Source organism: Octodon degus, unplaced genomic scaffold (genome assembly GCF_000260255.1).
Source record: "Octodon degus isolate 3935 unplaced genomic scaffold, OctDeg1.0 scaffold00046, whole genome shotgun sequence".
NCBI classification, from domain to species: Eukaryota; Metazoa; Chordata; class Mammalia; order Rodentia; family Octodontidae; genus Octodon; species Octodon degus.
The window spans coordinates 2,370,706-2,377,409 of record NW_004524622.1 but is presented as its reverse complement, the minus strand read 5'-3'; the positions used below and the strand labels follow the sequence as shown (position 1 = coordinate 2,377,409).

Genomic DNA, 6,704 nt, shown 5'->3' with positions numbered 1-6,704 from the left:
AAAAAAAAAAAAAAAAAACACAAGTAGATCAGAATGGAAAATAAGCAGAGAAGCATGAGTTTGACAAAGGCCTTGAATCACACAGCTCTCTTTTCCAGGGCAGGGCCCAAGCCAGGCTCTGTGCATGTCACACAAGTACCCTGCCACTAAGTGGCCTCCCCAACTCTCAGGTGAGTATCACTATTCTGAAATACCAAGAGGTACCAAGAAGCACTTTTTGACAATTAAAGGTTCATTAGCATGATTGCGCCCCTTGTTTCTCCACACCCAGTGGAGGACTTCAGATCTCACTAGTGAGTGACAGCAATAAAGCAGCCTAAGGCAGAGTTGTTCAGGTTCCTACTACCTAAATGTTCAGGCAAATATTAGGTCATTAAAAACACCAAGTCAGCGCTTCAGAGGGCCATTTCTAGGCCTTTTCACGAGTAGCCCCCAGTGTCCTTCCTGTTCTTTGCTCTTCTTCACAGTAAGTCTTAGGACTAAACGTCTGATTTTAATTGTGAAATGCTGCTAGCCCATCTTTTTATTGTTGCTCTCTCTAACATTCTGAGAAGAACACTGGTTTCCTAGAAAAGCTGCAGCAATTGCATATGCCTGGGAAGTAAATACTGTTTTCAAGTCAAAAGATGGTAGGAACCTGAAACAATTCCGTAAGATTATACTCATTCCTCAGTAAGTTTACATTTCAATTACTGCAAGGCTGAGAGACTCGATAGGCCGTATCAGCCACACTACACAGGAAATTATATCCTAGGAAGGCTCTGCTTTAAAAATAGGCAAAGGAAGAAAGGAAAGTTGCCAAAATACACAGCACTTCCCATTTGTTTTGATTTGAACACTGCGTGTTTTATCAGGTGCAGCCTGCCATGTGCAGGCTTACAGGGAATGGCAGTAGTTAGAATGGAAAGAAGTAAATTAACCGACACTGTTTACTTTTAGAAAAGAGTTTTGAAGTAGCTATCAGCAGAATTAGGTCATTGGTCATAACCAAATACCACGAAGAAACTGGACCTTGGGACGCATGTTCAGACTGGACTGCGCACTCCGACTCAAGCAGAATCAAAGCTGAGAGACTAGAGCAAGCCAAACGTTACACTTGCGATGCATGTATGAATTTGCTTTTACCCATCCGTTCATTCATTTAAAATGTACTGAGTAACTACTATGTATCTTGTGCTTTCTTGGACTTCAGAATATAACAATTCAACAAAACCTTTCCATATGGATCTTATCCTGGGACAAGTGGACGAGGAGTTGCTGCTTACTGGGCAGTGTCCTGATTTGGTGTCATGGGCAGCCAGGGAGAGGTAATGTATTGCAGAATACTGTGACTATATTAAATGTCGCTGAATTATTCTTTTTTTTTTTTTTTTGCAGAACCAGGGATTGAACTCAGACTGAACCAGGGATTGCCTTGCGCTTGCCAGGCAAGCTCTTACTCTGCTGAGCCATCTCCCCGGCCCCTGAATTATTCATTGTGAAATGGTTAATGTCATGTCATCAAAGGCACTCTCAATTAAAAAAGAGCCACAGTTAATTGATGTGAGTTACCTTAGAATCCACTGCTTCCCTATTAACTAAAAACAAAGCAGGTTTTTGCTTTTGGTCAAACAGCAAACTATGCCAGCGTGCACCCATGAGGAAGGTCCCTTTCTATTACACAGCAAAAACACAACCGGGAAAGAGCAGAACTGATGGAAATGATAAGACAGTGGGTGAAAACAGAACAGGGATGAGTAAACTGAAGAAACTGAAAGAACTGAAGGAAAGAAAAATGCTAAATTAAGGATTAAAAACAAAATAATTGGGGTTGGGGAGATGGCTCAGTGGAATAAGCACTTCCCTGGCAAGCATAAGGGCCTGAGTTCAATCCCTGGTTCCGCAAAAAAAAAAAAAAAAAAAAAAAAAAAAAAAAAAAAAAAAATATATATATATATATATATATAGCCTAGTTCAAAAAGAACTGCCACTAGTGATGGAATATTTGCATAATTAAGCAATCAGAAAGTGATAAAAGACATACAAAAGAAATGGGCTTTGCATAGAGATGTTCTCCATCTACAGGCTTGTAAGGCTAGAAAAGCCACATCCCTTCTCCAAAAGTCAAACACACTGACAAAAGCCACCCAGGGCCTTATTACACTGGCATTTACAGACTAAGTCAAGAACTATCCGCTTAGTCATCTGAGGCCCCAGACACTTCTGCAGATGGCAGCCGACCACGAACTGCTTTTGAAGCTGCACTTCAGGGTAGTCTTCAAAGTTAGCTTTTTAAAAAGATTAATTTCATTACTTCACATTTATAATACATCTTAACCCAAAACACGAGTTCAGCTGATTCTAAAAGAAGAGTAGTTTCTCCACTGTTGTATATTATTAATAAATTAAATGAAAATTACTTACATACTCCTTCACGTTTTTTGTCTTCACAGTTTTGTATGAATAATATGCAGGATAAAGCATTCCAAACACTAGCCTGAAAGTGAAAACATAGATTAATTAAACATAACAATCCTTGTAACAGCTCCAGAAAATGTAACTTAACGGAAAATCAGGAAACCTAAACTTGAAATTGTGTGAATGCAAATTTGCGTATAAATTAAATCAACCAAAAAAAAGCAAAGTGAAAATACATTTTCTTTTCATTAAAAAGAACATTTCAATATTTGAGCGAGCAGTTTCATGAAATAAAAGATTATGATAAAATGTACTTCAGGGGCCAGGGAGGTAGCTCAGTAGAATAAGTGCTTGCCTGGCAAGCGCAAGGGCCTGAGTTCAATCCCCGGTTCCACCAAAAAAACAAAAAAGAAAACCTTTCTAAAATGGACTTCAAAAAAATAAAAATAAAAATAAAATAAAATGGACTTCAACCCTACTCATCAGGGCTAACTACACGTGATACTTTATTACACAGAAAGCCCTAATGTGCTATACATACAACATTATGCACAACACACATGGACACACACACACACACACACCACTGTGTTAATAAAAACTTGGCCCTTCGTGACACTAGATTGAGAAGCACTGGCTTTTACTTAGTGACAGAGCTATAAAAAAAATGATATATTAATTGTAGTACATATTAACATAACTAAGCAATTGCAAAACGACTTTAAATCACTAATAGCATTTAATTTAATATCATTTTTGTGCTCCCCAAGTCCCATATATATAAATAATAGAACAGAAATGTCACGGCGAAGTGCACAGATCTTAGAAGTGGCATGTTCATATAACCCGGAGTTGTTTTCAAATACTATTCAACTGTACTGTTCTTGGGCTCTGCCCTGCACCTTAGGCTCTCCATAATTCTGTATGCATAAACTTTTGGTTACTGACGCCATTCCTTCTGTTCTACATAACACCGTGAGACGCTGACAGTCACTTCACGGCTAGAGGCTGCCTCAAAGGCTTCGCACATCTTCACCCTACTAACAAAATAGCTTACAGAAAGGCGGTCCACTTTTCATTCTGTATGCTGCAAATCATTAAATTTTAAAAACTACCAATAAACTAAAAGAAAAAACAATAACTGTTTTAGTGTACTGGAGGTTTAGTGTATTACAGTTTTCTGAATAGTGGAAAATTTAAATGTTTCTCAAATGGCATAGAGTGTAGAGTATCTTTTTTTTTTATTTGATCTTTTATTTATTTGGTACAGGGTCTTGCTACACAAGACAGACTTATAGTGGTCCTCCTGTCTCAGCCTTCCCAGTGCTGGGATAACAGGTGTGTGTCCCCACACCAGCTTTTGGTGGCCGGCATGATGTGTGGTGCTGGGGGTTTTATCTAGTACAGCACATCACATTTAGATATATTCTGAGCTCTCCTGGCTCTAAATTTCAGACTTTTGTTGTCTGATTATCACCATTTTTTAATTTATGTATTTGGTACAGGATTTCACTACGGAGCTCCGACTCGCAGTGATCCTCCTCTTTTCAGCCTCCCCAGTGCTGGGATTACAGGCATGCATCATCACATCTGGTCTCAGGGTTGGGGCCTGCGTGGCATGCAGGGCCAGGGATCCAAAGCTGGTCCCTGAGCTTGCCTAAGCAGGCGCTTAGTCAGCTGAGCTAACTCGCCAGCCCATCTCCTTAACTTTAAAGAGTACTTGTCAACTACACTGTATGCTATTTCTCTATTTGCATGTTTGACGTTCTCATAATTAGTGGGAGGAATGGATTTTTAAGGAGGTCATCTACCATTCTTACCACACTGCATCAAGAATATGGATCACCAACAAGACTCACTGATAGCGATCTTGACCCTGATCCCCTGCGAGGTGGTGTTCGTCTCCTACTGCCACCGAAGAGTTAGTTTCATCCTGCACTTTCCACACTTCATTCTTTGGACGAAGTCCCACGCACACCCGGCCTGCTTGAGGAGGCAATGCAGCCTCCTTCCGGGAGTGGAACACCTACCTAAATTACCTGGAGTTCTTCCGCACAACAGATGTGCCTACTCTTCCTCATGCATTCAATGACTTATTTATATTGGTATGGACACATGGATATTTGTTTTATACTCTGGTTATAACCCAACACCATTTTGTTTTATTGTTCAACTCACTAGACTGGCAGATGGCTCTGGTAACTCCTGTGTCCCTCTGACCTCTCTGCTGCTGTGCAGCGGGGTGCACGTGTGCATGCCTGTGTATGTTGAGTCCTCTCCGCACTACAAGAGGTTACGGGCTCATCTTGGCCATTCCTGCCCCATTCCTAGGATCAGTTACTTCCTAATTTTTTTTTTTTTTTTTGGCGGAACAGGGGATTGAACTCAGGCCCTTGCGCTTGCCAGGGAAAAGCTTATTCCACTGAGCCATCTCCATCTCCCCGCCCCCCCCCTCAATTTCATTTATTAAGGGTGGTATTTGAAACCAAGATTTGGTGCCTAAACATGTGCAGCGCTGCTGGCAGGTTAGTGACGGCTACGTTCTTGTCTGCAGGACCAGCGTTTTTGCTGGTTATTAATACCTTTTTGTTGTGTTTATGAATTTGCCAAAATGTATGCTATTATGTTAGTTTGCTAGAGTTACAACAAAATGTTATCTACTGTCCTGGGTGTCTTAAATAACAGAAATTTATTTTATTAGTTTGGGAGCCTGAAAGCCCAAGCTCAAAATGCCACTAGGTTTTGCTTCTTCTTCTCAGGCCTTCTAGCTATGCCCTCATAGTCAGCCCTAGTCTGTGTGTGTCCTCCTTTTCTTATAAGGCAGCCAATCATGCTGGGTAAGTCACACCCCCAAACCTCATTTAACTACTTCTTTATTTATTGTAGTTAGTACAGGGTCTCACTACACAGATTAGACTCGTGGCGATTCTCCTGTTTTTAGCATCCCAAGTGCTGGGCTTACAGGTGCGCGCCACCGCGCCACCACAGCCAGTCTCAGTCCCCAGCTCAGCACAGCCTGGAGGAGGGGCCAGCACAGCAAACTGGGGATTGAACCTCAGTCCTTGTGTCTGCCTAAGCAGGCGTTTTACTCTGCTGAGCTATCTGGCCGTCCCTTAACTACTTCTTTAAAGACTATATCTTTGAAACAGACATTCTAAGGTGCAGATTATAACTTCAACATTTCAATTTCAACATATATATCTGTGAACTTTATATTGAATAAGTGATTGTATTTATCTAAACCTTTCTTACACTGAGTAAATATTTCTATCTTTTTAAATTTTCATTTCAGTATTAGTTTTTCATGGGGGCAGGGAAGAGGGCAGTGAATTCCTAGAGCCTTCCTTGTCCTCTGTTCTGAGGTTTTCATGACACCAGGTGAGAGGAGGTGCCCTAAGTCATTCAGTCTTATGCTTGCAAGTGGAACCTTTATCAATAACTACCTTTACTTTACCCAACAAGCCACCCTGTGAATACCACATCAGCAGAAATCCCCACTCATGACTCTTGCTACAGGAACTTCAGCTGTGCCACAGCCTACGATTTTTCAGTTTAACTTCATTCCCTAACCTACCCCACCTCATAGCACAGACATTTTTCAGCTTTGAACCTTCTAGGAAAACAACTAACCAAGAAGAAAATAAGAATGTAACTTCCAGGTTTGTCGTACATTCACACTACTGACACAAGGCATATTCTCATAACAAGTTCTCATAGTGAAAATTTACATTTTCAAGTGAATAATTTTAATCTACTTTGTGTTTCTCTTTAGAACTTCAACTTAAAGTGTCATCTTCAACTTAATCTAGTGTCACCAAATTTAGGTTCCGAATTTTGTTTCTATCACTGGATGGATCTTTTATTTTTCCCTGCCCTGGTACAGCATTCGCCCATTCTATAACTGAGTCCTGTGGGTACTCTGATTACAGAGCACCTGTGTCAATCCTCAGTCCTCCTATTTGGCTTTCAGTCTTGTCGCCAATACCACATTTGGGCTCACGCCACCTCATCTGCCACACTGGGTGGTTTCCTCACACATCCTGCTGCGCCTGCTGTCAGGTAAGCTTTTCTAGAATACCTGCAGCATTGCCATACTTGAAACGTCAGCTGCGCACTCTTCACAGCCAGCCATGTAAGGCTCACTAACACAATCCGAAAGTCACTGACATATAAACTGTGGTTTCAATGTGGTTTTTAAAAATTATTTATTTTTATTTATTACATTTATTTATTGTGTGTGTGTGTGTGGCCAGCTCAGCCCACCAGGGGGTGGGGCTGGCTGGCATGTGGTGCTGGGGGATCGAACC

At 41.0% G+C, this 6,704-nt stretch overlaps 1 protein-coding gene across 1 annotated transcript in view; it reads right to left on the bottom strand.

Moving 5' to 3' along the window:
• Reep3 (receptor accessory protein 3) overlaps window positions 1-2,458 on the bottom strand; it is a 45,641-nt gene extending 43,183 nt beyond the window's left edge. The window contains exon 1 of the mRNA XM_023716218.1: window positions 2,404-2,458. The gene's annotated coding sequence lies outside the window, so the exon portion shown is untranslated. The remainder of the gene's footprint in view (window positions 1-2,403) is intronic.
• Window positions 2,459-6,704: the final 4,246 nt, after the last annotated feature.